The following is an 18,342-nucleotide window of genomic DNA, read 5'->3' as shown; positions in this document are numbered from 1 at the left end:
GGTACATGAGATGCCAAAACCGTTTGTAAAGGGTTTTTCTCGTTCCAGTGCCTTTTATACCGGTTATAGGACTTATCATGGTACATAACCTTAGCTCTGTTACTCTTTTCTCTCTCTCTCTCCGTCTCATCCCGTGCCAGCTTCAAACCTCAAACTCAGCAGTTTAACCACGCTTCTGAGAAAACCTCCTCTTAAAACACACATGAATACGTCGTCGCTTTGACCCGGTCAGACCCCTCGCAGGCAGAAGCACGCATCCACCCTTCGCACTGGGAATATCGCTCATTTACAGTGCCTTGCTTTGGGAAGTGTTTGTCATGGATACAGTGGGTGTGTAAGAAAAACCGAATTAAGAGATGCCACCCTCCAAATTTTCCCCGTTTCAGATGTGTAGCTCTGGTAACCCAGTTTCCAAGTAAATCTTTTTACAGTATGCACACCAATTTATTGCCTTGTGGCAAGGATAAATGGAATACAGGGGTTCATGTTAGAAAAAAGACTTTGAGGGAGATATCGAGGGATAGTGATTGAAATAGGATTGATAGATGCATAAACAACCCTAAGTGATAGGCAGTTTTTAAGGCGTTTAGTTGTTAGTATGTGCACTAAGCTCAGCTTACTGGATGCTTGTGAGCCCAATGGAAAGTTTTATTGCTGGCGATGATCTTTCAATGTTCATAAGCGTCTATTGGTTCCCAGCTACAGTATGTTTTTTATTAGTATCAAATTTGTTTCGAATGTTTCTCTTGAAACACAAATTGTGTAAATCTATAAATAGCAGAAGCTTATTCAATTTGGTCTGAGTTTAAATGCATTTTAAAACATTAAGAGCAGACTGAGATGCAGCTAATTCATGTCTATGAGAAACAATAATAGTATTATTTGCAATTTTTGTTTCCTCAGTTTATGGGCTGATCTAATAAAGGCTGGCGTAGATGTGTAATGTTTAAGAGCGCTGAATCATGCCTGCCATGCAACACAATGAGATCCCCGGTTTAGTGCAGGTCCAGGTGAAACTGATTTATATCATTGGCATCCGATGACACCTGGCTATGGATCAACACAGTGCCTTTCTGTTGACTGATATACGTACCGAGAGCAGCCCGTGCCTCCTCTAGCATCGTAATTGCTTCACACTCGAATGTCGCTCGTGTCCCTTTACAAAAATAGAAGGCCTTTTTTCCACAACGTGCCCGAAAACACGATGGAGACGGTTTTAAACGCCTAAACGCGCAACGCCTTCTTCGCAGTTCGGCTTACAGTCGGGCTGCCGTTAAATCAGGGATGAAGTTGGAGATTAGGTGGAAAAAGGATTCCAGAGGGACCAGATGGGATTTGTTAGCTATCATAAACCGAGCCTAACCGAGTATCAGATCGTATCTTGGAAAGCCAGTAAAGCAGGAGAGGTGTTTACATGGCACCATACGGATCTAACGTCTAGATGTGAGGCGCATCAGGAAAAGAGAATTAGGAACATGGTGCTGATCTAAAAAAATAAAAACAATTAAACAAACAAAAAGAAAAATGTAACTAACAGTTTTAACCATTTATTTAGTGGCACATTACAAGTTTTTCATTTTATTTCGCTTTGCAACTTTGGTTTATTTTTGTTTGTACGTAAATGCAGATCTATGTAAGAGGGTCGTTCCTCTCCAGCAGGTTTCAGATGTTTATAAGGCTTTTTTACAAGAGCCAGACACTGGGGAGATTTATAGAGGCTGAACACATTTACAGTGTTGTGCAATGTCATTGAAAGCACAAAGGCTGATGGATACACGGGAATGCCTGGAATGCACAATTGCAAACATATTGAAACCATATATGTACTTAGCTTTGCTTATTGCTTTTGCAGTCTTGTGCTGTATATAAACTCACATCTGTCTATGTAAAAACTTAAATATACGTGTATTTGTGTTTTGTAACTTTTGAAAAGTGTCGTGAATGAGTTGCGAATGAATTTATGTTCTGTCGATTTTATTTTTTGTAAATGAAGAAGAGTACATCTACCTCTCGGGATGTGAGAGTGTATTTTAGCGGGAGGCAAACGTATGCCGAACTTAGTTGTCAAATTATGTGATGTATATACTAGTTATTTATATTTTTACATTTATATTCATATCAGATAAGACTTTGGAAAAGTTGTATTAAAGAACTGTCATGTGAAATATTTAAATTTTGTGTCATTTTGCTTTGTTAACCAGTTGAAGGGGTCATATGACCTCGCTAAAAAGAGTATTATTTTGTGTGTTTGGTGTAAAGCAATGCGTTTACGTAGTTTACGGTTCAAAAACACATTATTTTCCACATATCGTACATTGTTGTTGCTCCTCTATGCCCCGTATTTCTGAAATGCGTCGATTTTTACAAAGCTCAGCATTCTGAAAAGCACAGTGTGCTCTGATTGGCCAGCTATCCAGTGTGTTGTGATTGATCGAATACCTCAAGTGTGATGGAAATCTTACGCCCCTTAGCAAAACACGCCACGTCCGAAATTGCATACTGTGACAGTAGGTACTAAATTAGTTGAAGTACCTACTTATCAACCATTAATGGTGCGTTCACACCAGACGCTGATGAGGCGGCAAGCAGAGGAGGTCGAACAATCTGGTAAGTTTACTCAATTTGAGCTATATAAGCCCCTTCCATGACACGAATTTTTGTGTGAATGCCTCGAATGTCCAGAATTTCACGCACGACTTTCACATGCGAATGAAACGAGTAAACTCAAAATGTTCCAGCGTCCAACTATGCGGGAACAGCGCTTTTTGGCGCCCCTTCCGCGCCTGGTGTGAACGCACGGTAAAACAGTAGATACTATATAGTATGGATATGGATAGTATAAATAAATTCGGATGTACTACATCCGCCATGTTGATGCATCACGTGACATACGTCGTCATAAAAAAAGTTATTCATTAACTAAAATGACTTTAAACAAGTGCAATTTAACCACAATTTAACATATATATATATATATATATATATATATATATATATATATATATATATATATATATATATATATATATATATATATATATATATATATATATATATATATATATATATATATATATATATATATATATATATGCACTGTAAAAATACTTTGCTGCCTTAAAATGTTTTGTTGAATCAACTTGGATTTACAAGTCATTTCAATTTACTATTATTTATCTTGACTAGAGATGAGTTGTTATAACTACAGGCGAGTTGTTATAACCTATAAAATTAAGTTGACTTTTCTCAACTATATTTTATAAGTTGTGACAACTCACCTCTGTTGACATGACTTGTAAATCTGAGTTGATTTAGCAAGGAATTTTAAGGCTGCAAAGTTTTTTTACAGATTTGCATTTTTTAATAAAACGCCTCTCCTTCTTCTTCTTTGTTGGATAACTTCTCTTTTGGGATTATGGGATAATAAAGTGTCGAATAAACACTTCAGGATCTTGTCGGAAGTAGTAGGTCATCCGGGTACTTTCCACCTACTGTTTTTCGAATACTAATAAATCGGACACTACTCACCTTGTATACTGCTTTTGAATTTCACCTACTATATAGTATGGAAGTATGCGGTTTTGGACACAGTGACAGCTTCTTCACGAAATGGCGGCGGCAGCAACATCACTACAGCGAGAATAAAAAGTACGCCTTTTTTATACATTTGGGTGACGTTATGCAAATCTTTCCATACAGTGATGTAGCTTGTGAGGCGGTGTAGGAAGGTGTCAACTTTTAGGATTTTTAGAAAATATCTCTTTGGGTTTGAAACATTTACTCATTCCCCGCCAGCCTTTTTTTGAAAAGTTGCCCGCCAGCATTTTTTTTGTTATTTTCACAAAAGTTTCACAAAATACCTTCCAGGAAAATTTTCTTCTAAAAATATATAAACATACAAATATATAAAATGAAAGAACAGACCCTCTGCTTTCAAACAAACAAAACACCATAAACTTATAAACTCTTAAATTTGGGTATTTGTCATTAAAAATACAATTTTGTTAGCAAAAAGCTGAAATAATTGCATTTTTGTGAAAGAATTTTTTTAGAGATCATGTTCAGAACATTATCAAAACATACACAGAGTTTAAAATTAGTAAATAATTTTTTGATTCTGTTTTTTTTATAAATTGGGTAAGTGTTATTACAGTGTAACATTTTGTTAGTATTGAACATGTTTTGCAAATGTTTTCTTTTGATTACCAAGATAACTCGTCAATGGCGGGGAAAGAGTTAATCTTTGCGACTTTACAGATCTTCTATATGCACACACAGCTTTTAACACAAGGATTACATAAAATTGCTTCATATGACCCCTTTAAAGGGATGGTTTACCCAAAAATGTTTTTAGCATTTGCTCACCAACATTGCTCAAGTTGTTTTAAACCTGTATTCATTTTTTTTGTTTTGCTGAACACAAAGAAGGATATTTTGAGCAATGTTCATAACCAAACAATTTTGGGGCACCATTGACTTCCATTGTCTTTAGATTTTGGACAATTTTTTCTACTATGAAAGTCAATGGTGCTTCTGCTTTTTGCATGATTGATTCTCGCAGAAAAATACATTTGTGCAGGTTTGTAACTTGATGGTTAGTAAATAATGACAAAATGGGATGAACTGTCCCTATAAAGATGCTATTAACTTTGTACCACATTGCCTTATTAAAGTTAATATATTCAGTTAGCTACTTTAGTCTTAGATTTTACTGTACATCTGTAAATTCATTTAAATTATGGGTAGCTTTAGTTAGACAGGAAATATTTTTAAAATTGTTTCCCCTAGTCGTAATATGCCTAGAAATAAATATGTGCCTGATCCCCCGAAGTAGGGTTCATATGGAAAAATGTTATACAGCTTCACCCCATAGCTTTTGATTTTCATAGATCTATATGGAAGTGTGGCCCCGGTGGGCAGATCTATTTATATCTACAGAGAGAGAGAGAGAGAGAGAGAGAGAGAGAGAGAGAGAGAGAGACTGTATGTGAGTCATAGGGATCTTCCCTTTGAAGGCCGTCTGCTTTCTGTACAGAGGCGCGCGCAAAAAGATAATGATATGTTTGACTCTGATGAAAAAAATACCATAATGAAGTGTAGGATTTAATCATTGCTTTGTTTAGCCGTTGGTGAAATCCCTGTGGAGCCAATAGTGAATTTTTACCTCAGGCACGTTGATCCTGAAGCGTTAATGGGTTCACATTATAGAAGCTGACATCTTTTTTCAAACCAAATGCTCTGCTGTCGAGTTTAACGCCTCGCGATGGCCAAAAATGCTGCCAGATTTCCGCAGTCATCCGGAGATCGACAGAAAACATAAACCCGAGACCTTGACATCACTGCCACGGCCCATGGAAATACTCAATTTGTAAATCCCAAGGCACGTAAGGATTAATCCCTGAAGTCAGCTCGTGGGTTTCAGACAGAGATCCCATCTGCTGAGCACATATAATATAATGATGAATGTATCGCGTGTCTCGCGAGATGTATAATCATTCGATTTTACCAACCTGTGACATCCGGCGTTATTTCATCCCTTCTCAGTCTAATGCTAATGGAGATTTACCTGTGTCATGCGAAATTCAAGCCTCTGGCAAAACCTGAATCCATTGGCCGTTTCTCAGTCCAAAGACTGCAGCCTGCGGAGGTCGCATACGTCATCACGCCTCTGGTTTATTTAAGTTAACTAAGTATTACATTCGCAAGTCATAAGCATATTACAACAACTTACGATTAACTGAGAATAATAGTCAACTTTATAATTGTTAATATTTTGAAATAAGACAGTCTTGATGACGTATGCAGCCTAGATATCCGACCTCCGGAAGCTGCAGCCTTCGGATTGAGAGACGGCCATTGACTTAGGTTTTTTTGTGGGTATTCTTTTCTTTGCCTGTCTAAAATATTGCTTGGTGACGAGATTAAAATAAATATGTCAATTAATATTGTTTAAAATACATATATTAATCATCTAATATAATCAAATTTACAAATGAAACCTTCGCTGCGTCCGAAAACTCAAGGCAGTGACTTGTTGCCTCGCTGCCTCATGAGGAAATGACTTCGGAGGCATGAAGGTAGCTCAGAGAAAGACTTTCGGACACACTTCAAAGGCAGCGTGTTTGAAATTTAAACAGAGAGCGCCTTTGTGATAACTAATCACATATTTGAAAACTACAATACTAATTTATCGCTAGAAATGCAATTAAAAGCTGTAAAAAGTGAAAATCTACCTTTATTTACACTAAATTGGTGGTCCAGTTGCGTCCTTGGCCGACATTTTATTTTTTCGAACTCGACCGGGCTCGACCAATCACATTAATATACGTCCATGCATAGGTATCTCAGGAGACAGGAAGTAAACCAAACATTGAATTCGGACATGCCTCGATGCCTTCCTGCCTTGGAAAGCTGCCTCAGAAGGCAGCAATTTAGAGTTTTCGGACGCAGCCCTTGTCTTTTTAAGTGTTCATTTAAATATTACTGCTAAGGTCGTGTCTCTCAGACCTTCACTGTAAAAAATAAATGCAGCATGAAGTAAAAAGAACTTGGTTTTGCAAGTCAATTCAAGTTACCTTTTTTAAGTTTTGACTTTTTTATGTTACTTTAACTTAACAAAATATGTTGATTTGATATCATTTGGAGTGTTGTTCACACTATCAGTCCGATTATTCTACATATCTGATCATAATTTAGCATGTGTGAACGTAAAAAACAAACATTTTTACGAAATCATATTCAAATCTGATTTCTGATCGGATTTTATGCTTATTACTTATTTCACGTTCTCACGGCACATTAAATGTAAGCACGTCAGATGTTGCATCAGAAGCAAGGTTGTTGTGTTGTTGATGTGCGAGTGGATACGGCAGAAAGTAATAAAACTGTGTGCCTCCAATGTTTCTTCCGCTGCTTCATTAGACGCAGTAGTCCAGAACCGCGGCTATGTGTAAAGCCCTATTTGGACGGTAATTAATTCTCATGGGGACTTTAGGTATTTTCATCATTTTGTAGGGGGTAGTCAGCGATTTTATTGCTGTCAGAATCCCGAATGTCAGTGTTTTTCTCCCACCACTCGTGTAAAAATACTTGGCCGAAATACCTACTGTTTTTTGATGAACACCAAGGTCGTGTAGTACTTTAATTGCCGTCCAAATCCACATCTTTGAGTTTATAAAAGGGGATCAATGCAAAAGTCATTCTGCACTCATGACTCATGAGAAACAATTACCGTTGGAATAGGGCTTTGAATAGACATTGTTAAAATTTATGCAGCACTGCCCCGACATGACATCAAAGTATGTCCAAAAAAGTTGCCATACAGTACCCCAAAAGCACGATACATCTTGGAAATGTCTGCATTTACATCTGCAAGATGTATTATTTTGATTGTTTGCTCATCTGCAATACGTCTCTGGGTCAAAATCACCATAAAGTGCCTTTGAGACTAAAAAATTTCCCCACAAAAAAAATTTGAGAATTAACCATTTAACTTCATATGTTTTGTATTAAAGAGACATAGGCTGTTAGAAATGCATTGGTCAAGCTCCAGCACGTTTTATAAATTAACTGCAAGCAAACACCATACAAAAAAATATGTCCACCCTGTCATGCAAATTCAATGTAAAAAATTAATTACAGGGTGGGCATTTTCAGCTAAATTTAGCATTTAATGAACACATGATGTAGCTGCAGTTAACTTAGTGGTTAAACTGACTGTGCACAGTTTAAAATACATATTTTGACTTTTGAGCAAAGTTTTATGTTAATTAACATTTCACAATGACAGGGTGGACATTTTAAGCTTGACACTAGGCAGCTACAAGCACAATATGATGAAAATAAGGGAAAATAAGTGCAAATACGTACTGTGTCTGCATTGTATGTTTTAACTTCCACTGCAGAAAAACCAACCGGGAGACGGGATGTCACTGACTACATCAGTTGGTTTCTTTAAGGGACGTTTACCCCCAAACGACAGGGTGGACAGCAATTTTAGGGACACGTGCAAAATGCTTAATATTATTATGAAAATGAGTATAAGTTATAGACTAGGTTTCAGCAGTAACAACAAACACGCGGCTTTCGTGGTCATCACGTAACTTCCGGTAAACTCTGTGAAGAATAAATAACAACAAAGTCCATTTAAAGTAGTTTATTTATATAACAAGCAAAATAAACAACATGTAGATTACATAGGAACCCAAAACATTTGTAATTTTTAACAAGGTATTTGTTTAAGAGGTCAGTTTCAGCAACTATCAAAACAGAAACCGGAAGTAAAGTTCGGACCAGGCGCTTAACGCGACACCGCACATGCGCCCGATGAAACGGTCTATAAAAATGACTTGTTTTATCAAATAACTTTGAACTTTATGTCATTTATTAACTTTTTACACTCACTAAATTTAGCTGAGCAGGATCTGGGACATCCCAAAACCGCATGCATACAATCAAAGAAAATGGTATAAAATGAGAAAACATATTTCAAGAGACTTATCATTGAACTTGTATGTGTGTAAATGTTTGGCCATTTATAATAAAACCTCAGAATTTCATTAGTTTGGATTTTATTCATGATGACGGAGTGATTCTGATGAAGGCACTTTATAGTGATATTGACCCCCCTGAGACATTTTCTAAAAGATGTCATATAGATATATTGAAGGTGACTTTGATTTAGAATGAATGTAAAACAGCTCTTTCTAAGACTTTAATCAGACGTTTTTACACACCAAGGGTCCCATTTATAAAACTGTGTATAGTATCCTTACCAAAAGTCTTAAGTAGGTACGCACAAAAGCCAAAAATGGCATACGCTAAAAATATTAAGACTTATAAAACAAAGCGATGTTCCCTTTATAAATGACAGATCAACTGGAAGTGCATACATGAATCATCTTTCCAGCCCCGTTTTGTGCGTAAGCATGTTTTATAAATGAGACCCGAGATGTTTTCCAGATCTTTAGCAGACATCTTACAGACGTACTTGTGCTATCTGGGAAGCTTTCACTGCGACAGTTCCTTTAAAAAGGCCCTTATGTGTACCATTTTGGTACAAATATGTAAAGGGTACCACGCCAGTGACAGCTTTTTTAATTATAGACAGGAATTTATTCTTAGAAATTCATTAAGTTAGATGTGCAACATTCATACTTGATATCTTTAACTTCTGAACATAAGATGTGATTGAATCTCAGAATATGGCGTCCAAGAGGAAAATTAAGTGGCTGCCTGTCACGGGTGTTTTTTTTCTTCACTGCAGAGATTAAACATCTGTGCAATCTGTTATTTGTTCTGCAGGTGTAGTGTTCAGAGGAGACGAGATGGTTTTTCACACCTGTTTGTGATTAAATGTTTTCTGAAAAATAATCTTACATAATGTAAAAAACATTCTGTAAAAATAATATCTTGATATCTTGAAAATTGGGCAAACTTTGATGCTCCAAATCTCATCATTACATTGTGAGACTTTGGACTGAATTTCACCACCGGATTTTTTAAACCCAACATACATTTTATGCATAGGTCGTGCATGCATCTACAGGAGACTGTAGTATGTAGCACAGGAAATGCATTTTGGCACAATGCGCATGCGGCGAACATCTGTGAACACGTACGAATCAAATAAACTATACTTTGTTGAGCTGTGCATTCGACAGTGCACATACCTTCGTGTACACATAAAAAAGGGCTTTAAGGCCGAAGTAAAGTACATTTTTACATGTACGTGAGGGTTTGCATACAGTGCGCGACACAATTTTTATCATCAGTATGTAGCCCATTTTGGCGCAATGCGCATGTGTCGAACATCTGTAAACACGTACGAATCAAAAAAACTATACTTTGCTAAGCTGTGCATTCGACTTTGCACATACGTTCATGTAAACGTAAAAAAGAGCTTTAAGGCCGAAGTATAGTCCATTTTTATGTGTACGTGAGGGTTTGCATACAGTGCACGACACAATTTTTATCATCAGTATGTAGCCCATTTTGGCGCAATGAGCATACATTGAACGTCTGTGTACACATACGAATTAAAAAAACTACAGTTTGGCTGTGCGTTTGACCGTGCATGTACGTTCATGTACATGTAAAAAAGAGCTTTGAGGTCGAAGTATAGTCAATTTTGACGTGTACGTGAGGGTTCGCGTACAGTGCGCGACACAATTTTTATTATCAGTTTGTTGCCCATTTTGACGCAATGCGCATACATTGAACGTCTGTGCACACGTACGAATCAAATAAACTACTTACGTTCACGTACATTTAAAAAACAGCCACCTTTTTTATGTGTATGCAAGGGTTCGCGTACAGTGCGCGTGATGCAATTTTCTTCATCAAAAGAGTGCGCATGTACATACGCACACTGCCGGATTTTTCAAACCCTTGTTTACTTAAAAAAATTGATGGAAAAATTATGCACTATGTTTTTTTTTAAATCCAGCCTTTATTTTGTAGGTTCGTGTACAGTGCGCATGACACAATTTTCTTCATCAAAATAATGCGCGTGTAGGTCATTGTACGCGTAGGCCGCGCATGCGCGTACAGGAGAATGTAGTATGTAGCCCAGCAGATGCACTGCATTTTGTCGCAATGTGCATGCGTTGAACGTCTGTGTACACGTACGAATCAAATAAACTTTTCTTTGCAATGCTGTGCGCTTGACCGTGCGCATATGTTTGTGTACATGTAAAAAAAGACTATACTCTAGATTTTAACTTTAATGTACTATTCACTTTATTATATGACATACATCATTATTATTATTGTGACCAACTGTTAAAATCTTCATGATGGCTCATAAGGCTTTTCAGTCAGGTGTTATAAACAGCTTTTATTAAGGAATGAAAGTCCTGTTGCTGTATTGTGTGAGCAATCCATTAAAAACCCAGGTTTTTACCATATGTCGTCCATCTCTTTCACACATGCGCTTTATCACTTATAGCAAACCAAATGTAAATGATCCGAATCCAGGCAGCCACATGAGACTGAGTAAAGCTCAGTTAGCGTGTGAATGTTTGAGCAGGAAACAGGTTGATTTAGGGAAAAGGGGAAAAGGCCACAGGAGGTGACGCTGGGCGTGTGATGGTCAGTGAAGATTACAGGAATTCTGGCACTGAAGCTTTTCCTCCTGTTCCACACAGTCTTGGCTTTAGAGGCGTCCGCCTGTGACCTCTCTCACTAAACTCGACTGAACCCTCAGATCAATTGCACACGCTCCCTTTCCTGTGCTCTCACATGCGCACGGATTCAGCACAACTTTAACACGCCTGCTTCCTCTTTCCAACGAAGAGAAAAGAGGATTGGTTTATAAATGGGTCACTTTTTGTTGAACTTGAAGTTGTTAGCTGAGAAGTGATAAAAGCTTCTTTCAATTTCCATTTTGTTTTGAACCTGGAATAAATCTGAAGGTTATAAATGTGATGTTGAAGGAGAAAAACTACATAGTACGCTATTAAAGATAATGGTGCTACTAAAGTTTTGTACCTTTTTGGGTAAACAACACATTAAATGTTGTATACCTTTTGGTGTACAATATAATACCCCAAGGACCTATTGTGTACATTAGGGGAACACACTGACTTTTTGGGACTTTGGCTTGTTCACCATATCCCCAGGATTTAGATATAGGTCCGTACATACCCTTTTCATCAACGTGCGTCCTTTATCTGAAGCCATTTCTCAATATGCGTTCTTGTCTGGTCTTGCATTCTTGTGGACTTGTGAAACGTCATCAGTCGCGGCCCAAGTACTGTTCCAATTCAAAGTTCGCATCAAGCCCAAGTTCACATAAAATCCCCGGATGTGTTCTTGATCCGCCCATTTTATCAAGGATGCATCAGAGGAGACTTGTGTGGACTTATGACAGCGAAGTTTCCCAGAATGCATTTCGCGTCAGAAGTTCGCTCTTCCGAGTCTGAACTTGCAAGTCCGAACTAGGAAGGACACAAGTCCGAACTTGGCGTACTTGGTATTGAGAAACGGCCTCTGTCTAATGTACACACCGCTAGCCTAGCTTAGCACAAAGACTGAATGTGATTAGCGCTCCTCACCACGGGGCTTCTCAGGTGCCGCGAGCAAATCACTCTGCAGTAACAGTGCTTCGTCTTCTGAGAATATAGTTCACAGTATGTATACGGTTAAAAGATGTCTGTGTCTCATATGTGACTATACAAATCACAACACATAAATAGAAAAAGGTAGATTTTTTTCACTTATTGGGAGCAGAATGCTAGCTGGAGCCATTTACTTCCAGTCTTTGTGCTAAGCTAGGCTAGCCGTAGGTGAGTCAGACAGAGTCACGGATCCACGGAGATGAAAAGGGTGTGTATGGACTTATTTAACTCTGGGGGATACGGTGAATAAGCTTAATTCCCAAAAAGTCGGCGTGTTCCTTTAAAGGGACAGTAAGTAAGGTTTTAAGTGTTTTTTATTGATCAATGTCTTTATTCATAACTATGTCCTCATTGGTGTCAAATGACCTTTTTGCCAGTGATCTGACTTTTCTTTGTAAGCTTAGAATTTCTTTGTTACTTACATTGAACGGGTAAGTCCAAGGAGGCTTCCATGTCATTCCTCCATATTGATAAACTATCATACCAGAGAGGGAAAAAAAGCACTAGCTACAACAATTTTGTCCCTTAATTTTATACCAATTTTGTAAATTTTAGGGATACAAAACGTTAATGGTAAAAAATGGTTCAATAGTAAAGAAAAAGACACAAAAGGTACAACATTGTATTATGTTGGTACAAAATTAAACCTGCATACACACCATGCACGAAGCATCGCGTTCCTCGCTCTAGATTACTAGTGGGACTTAACTTTGTGCCATGCAAATTTTTTGCTTAAGTTGAGTATTTTCACTTGCACAAAGACGCGTTTGAGACGAATAGCTTGTGTTTTTGCAGCAATCGTGCCACCCAATTTGCGTCATTCGCATGGCCCTGTGTGATTTCTCGTCTTTAAGTGGATCAAAACCTTTCTTAAAAGTTGTCTTAAAACCAATACTTTATACCCGTTCTTGTCTTAGGACAACTTTAATGAACTTTTTCGATTCACTTCAAATGTTGACCAGTATATTTTTGCGCAAATTGTTGAATTCACATTTGGTGTGTACGCCTCATCGTGGTACCACCCCAGCGACAGAAAAGGTACAGTTTAGTCAACGCTTCTTAAACGGTTTATTTTTATACTAGTGGTTATTTTATGAGAGATAGTTGGTTTTAAGCATTTAGCGATATTTGCTATAGCAAGAACCACTGAATAACCAGAAGAAATGTTTTTTATAGCATTAAATCCTTAACCCCATTCTCAAACCCAGCAAACTATAGCTGTCATTTCTGTCTGAGTTTTAAGCCCCCCATCCTAGAAAATGCACTTTAAAATGTGTTTCTATCAGAAAATGAGTCGCCAGTGTGTATGCAGAAATATTTTAAGCTGAAACAGACATATTCTGGGGATACCAGAGACTATTTTTATATTGCTAAAAACATCTACGTTAGCGGCCCTTTAATATCGACACAATATAGTCAGACTATGAGCAACCAACGCTATCTCATTGTTATTCGTACATATTTTACCAGATGGCTAATCCCTACGACCACATTCTTACATTTTTGTACGATTTGCTTTCGCCCCTGCGACGTTGGTGTTAGAGGCGAGGTTAGGAGTGTGGCTTCGTTATTATTTTTTATGATAATGGTATGTTTTTGTACGATTCACTGTGTACGAATTTATAAGAATTAGCCATCTTGTAAAATACGTACGAATTCCTCGTAAGTTTAGGCTCGAATAACCCACATCTAGAAAAACTAAACTTGAATTTGGTGTCGTTTTTGCCAAAATAACTGAGATGTCTGATTTTTCATCATGTAAGCAAAGTCAACCATGATTACAAGGTGTTTGCATCATTTATTTATTTATTTGTGGGCTATTGTTAGATGTCTAACTTATCGCTGACAGACCAAATTTTAGCCTAGATGTCTGTGCTGTGTTTGCAGAGCTATTAAACTTTTAAACACAAAATTGCTTTCTGGGAAGCTGAAGGTGTTAAGTTCAAATGATATTTCCTTTAAATGATAATGATCAAATATTTTTTAAAGAAAGGCTTGTGATCGTGGTGCTGTTCGACAGCTATGGCTCTTTGGCTTTATCACCTAAACATTTTACTTATGCGTCCCTGAACGAACAGTGACAGCCGAGGCAACCAAACTGCATTTTAATATAATATTTCAAGATAAATGAAATTACGTGGTCCTAGAAATCCATGTATAGCTTTTATGCTTCTCATTTTGCTCCATCACGCAGCCTTTCTTATGGGGCGGGGTGATTTAGCCCCGTGAGGAAAATTCGAGGAGAGTAAGTGGAGGTGCTAAATCGCCTGTTGCATCAGATAGCCGGGTGAACTCTACCAGATGTTCCACAGCGTTTATGCACCAATTAAACACCGCCAGTTTCCTGGAAAAACGCCTGCTTGGGGTTTTTCAATTATCCTCAGATTCGGTTCACATGGTCAGGAATGTCAAAACAAATCAGGACGATATCTAGTGTTTCATGAAAAAACAGAAATGTCGTGTCATAAAACACTTTTAAAAATAAAGGTGCTAAGCGATGCCATAGAAGAATCATTTTTGGCTGTATGGTTCCATAAAGAACCTTTAACATCTGAAGAACCTTTCTGTCTCACCAAAGGCTCTTTGTAGTGGAAGAGAAATGGTTCTTCTGAGAACCTTTGATTGAATCATTCCCTGAGGAACCAAAAATAGTTCTTCTAGGTGAGAAACCTTCATTTATAAGTATTTTGGCCAAAATGTCTGTAATTTGGTAAAATAATTAAATATGTTTTTTCTATAAATAAAAATACCTTGTACACCGTAAAGTGCTTAAACGGTTCCTCACAGTGATGCCATAAGAGAACCATGTGGTGACTTGAGCCCCTTCAGCTCTTTTTGGCCATAAACATCTTGCAGAGACAAGTAAACGTGAAAAATTGCTTTTTAAAACACATTTACTTGAACGATTGTTCCAATGAGCTTCACAGAAGCGCTCGGGAGCCAGTAAACCCTGAAAAACAACTCAAATCTGTTTTCCAGACGGCTAAAAGCCTCCTCCATTTGGCCGGTGGATTATAACACCTCGCGTCCCTATCACCACCTGCTACAAATGCATTCAAAATATAATATTGTGTCAGGTTGTCATGGAAACCCATGCAGGGTATACTCGGTCCTCATTTGGTCCCTTTCATTCTTCGACAGGCACACGCTCTCCAATTTTGAGATGGTCAATTACTGTAGATTGGATATTTTATGCCTTTTAATCAATGGGATTTTGGCTCAGCTCTGAATAAGAGTCATTTACGCAGCCGGCTGAGCTGAAAATGAAAGTCAATTTTTAAGCATTTGATGAATGTTGAGTTTTTCTGTATAGTCCAGCTTCTAGAGATTGCCGCTGGCAACACCACAATCATGTGTGAGTACCTTAAATGCATCTGCCAAATACAGTAGTCTGCAAGTCTTAAGCCACCACCACCAGACTTGTTGTTTCAGAAGTTTTAATTTCCATCCATATTTATTTTTCAATCTGTTTTATTAAGAAATAAACAGAAAATACAAGAAATATGTACAAAAAAATAAAAAATAAAATTTTCAGGACTACATATCTTCTTTAGGCATTATCTTGAGCGTTTTTGAGCAGAATGAAAGACTAATAAAGACTAATTTCTTTAAAATTAGAAATTAGGATTTAATTTTATTTAGCTTTAAGAGATCCTGCAGTTTCATGCTTTTGCTCAAGTGGAAGGGGAGTTTACCCTAAAAACTTGACACATCAGTTTACATTTTTATACAGTTTTTACTACATACACATACTGTAAAAAATCTGTAGAAATTACAGTATTACTGGGTATTACTGGCAACTAGCTCCCAGTAACTTACTGTAGATTTTACATTTCTGTTATTTACTGGCAACAGTTTGTTCAAAGTTAAATGAACATGAAACATTTTCAGTCTTTATCTTCTACTACAGTAAGTTACTGGCAACCAGCTGCATATTTACAGCATTTTTTTACAGTGCATTTCCTGTATGTATGCTACTAAAGAGACTGAGAAATAATTATATGATCTCTATAACATTGCTAAAACAACAAATCTAATTCTGGCATGGTGGCCTAAGATTTTTGCAAAGTAGGTTACTATGAAAATGAATACCTAGTGTTGTGTAATCATATCAGATTCCATAAAACTTTACATCTGTATCTATATATAAAGATAAATCTTGATATGCCTATATTTGATAATAAACAAGGTCTCAAACCCGAACCTAAGCACATACGGCTGCATATCTGATAACTCACAGAGTACCTGAGAATTCAATAGATTTATAGACGTTCTTGATTTACCAAATTAAATGCTATTAAAATATATACATACAAACAATGACAAAAGACTCCTGGTTAGAAACATTGATATTTGCTTTACAAGATAATAGCATTAGAACTAATTGATCGTTCTTGTTATTATTATACAATTACATGTTGCTGTACTTCTCGAAGATTAAAGTAAAGCACCTTTAGCTTTTCATCTTTACTAATATCATTAGGATATGATTATTGCTATAACAAGGTGAAAAGATTTGTATGATTTGATTAAATATACACTCAAGCCCTTATTTGTGTTTGTATTGCAGTGGGCACAAGATGTTGCATAAAAGAGATGATATGCTATTATAAATAATAGAATATAAAAGCATCATGTTGGTATCACCGAAAGCATTTTGAAGCTTTTAAATTATGCAATATACACAAGCCGTATAGTTGTTATTAAGTATATGTATTTAAACATTTTCCATTTTATTATTTATACATATAAATATACATTTTCCTATCGTCTTGAGTGAATGCCTTTAATAATCACTGTCAGGTGTGGCAGGCCTGTTGAGAGCCATTTAGCAGCACTTTGTCAGGTTTGACTACAAGACTCTTATCATTGATGAAAGTCTTTAATATGCTCTGTGGATGACATTGAATATTATATCCAGAGCAGATGATGGCTGGTTAAATACGGAGGAGTAAATGTGTGACATGTATGTATACATTACTGCCCACATACTAGACAAATGATGACAAATATGTTAATATAATGAGCAATATACTGTACTGTATAATTGAATGTTGTCACAGGCAACTGGTTTCCTACATAGATTTGTTTTTTATGTCTCAAATCACACCATGGTTTTCTGATTACATAAATACAGTAATTTTAAAACAAAATATCATATCTGTGTATTAATGTTAGTGACGGGTAAAGATTAATCTAGATTAATCGCATACAAAATAAAAGTGATTTTTTACATAAAGTGTGTGCTGTGCGTGATTATTATGTATATATAAATACACACACATTCATGTATTTATTTAAGAAACATTTACATGTATATGTTTATTTACATTTTTATATATTCTATATTATGGTGTGTGTGTGTGTGTGTGTGTGTGTATATATATATATATATATATATATATATATATATAAATAAAAAAATTAAATGTTTATATGTATGTGTGTGTTTTTAAATATGCATATAATTACACACAACACACACACATATATTACGCAAAAAATAACTTTTCTTTTGTATGAGATTAATTTAGATTAATCTTTGCCCAGCTCTAATTAATTTATTGGAAAATTAGCCATGTGATATGTGAGATAATGTACAGCCAGACGGTTATGAGGACCACTGTGAATACTAATGGAGATTTTGTGTGAACCCTAAAACTTTTATTTTACTATCAGATAATACCAGTTTATGTGAACTACTTTATACTTTAGACGGGATATGATTTGAAAAAAATTGCACAGTATATTATTAATATATCTTAGTATTAGTATAATATATCATTTCTATATCTTAGTAATAAAATAATATTAACAGAATTTATTCAACATTTTTAATATTTTTACGAAGCATGTCATCAACAAATGTCCCACATAGATATTTTTATTTACAGTATTGAATTAATAATTGCAATAAAAGTGTTATAATTTATTAAGATGAATCTACTAAAGATGTGATTATCTTAAATTAGTAAAGATTAGTAAAATCTGATATGCTTAAGGTGAATGTTATGCTTAGTTTACACATTGTATAGGCCTACGTTTTGTTTGGATGCGTGCCTTTAATTAACTATTAACTTTTACATTTTTTTTTATGTTTTACAATGCGTTACATCTAAACATATTTTATAATTCGCGTTTCATTGAAAATTCTTACTTTATACTACATATATGCGTGACGTAGTATTAATATTATACTTCATTACCCAGAAATCCCAGCGCG

This window comes from Misgurnus anguillicaudatus, chromosome 19 (genome assembly GCF_027580225.2).
Source record: "Misgurnus anguillicaudatus chromosome 19, ASM2758022v2, whole genome shotgun sequence".
Taxonomy (NCBI): domain Eukaryota; kingdom Metazoa; phylum Chordata; class Actinopteri; order Cypriniformes; family Cobitidae; genus Misgurnus; species Misgurnus anguillicaudatus.
This window is presented reverse-complemented; position numbering follows the sequence as displayed.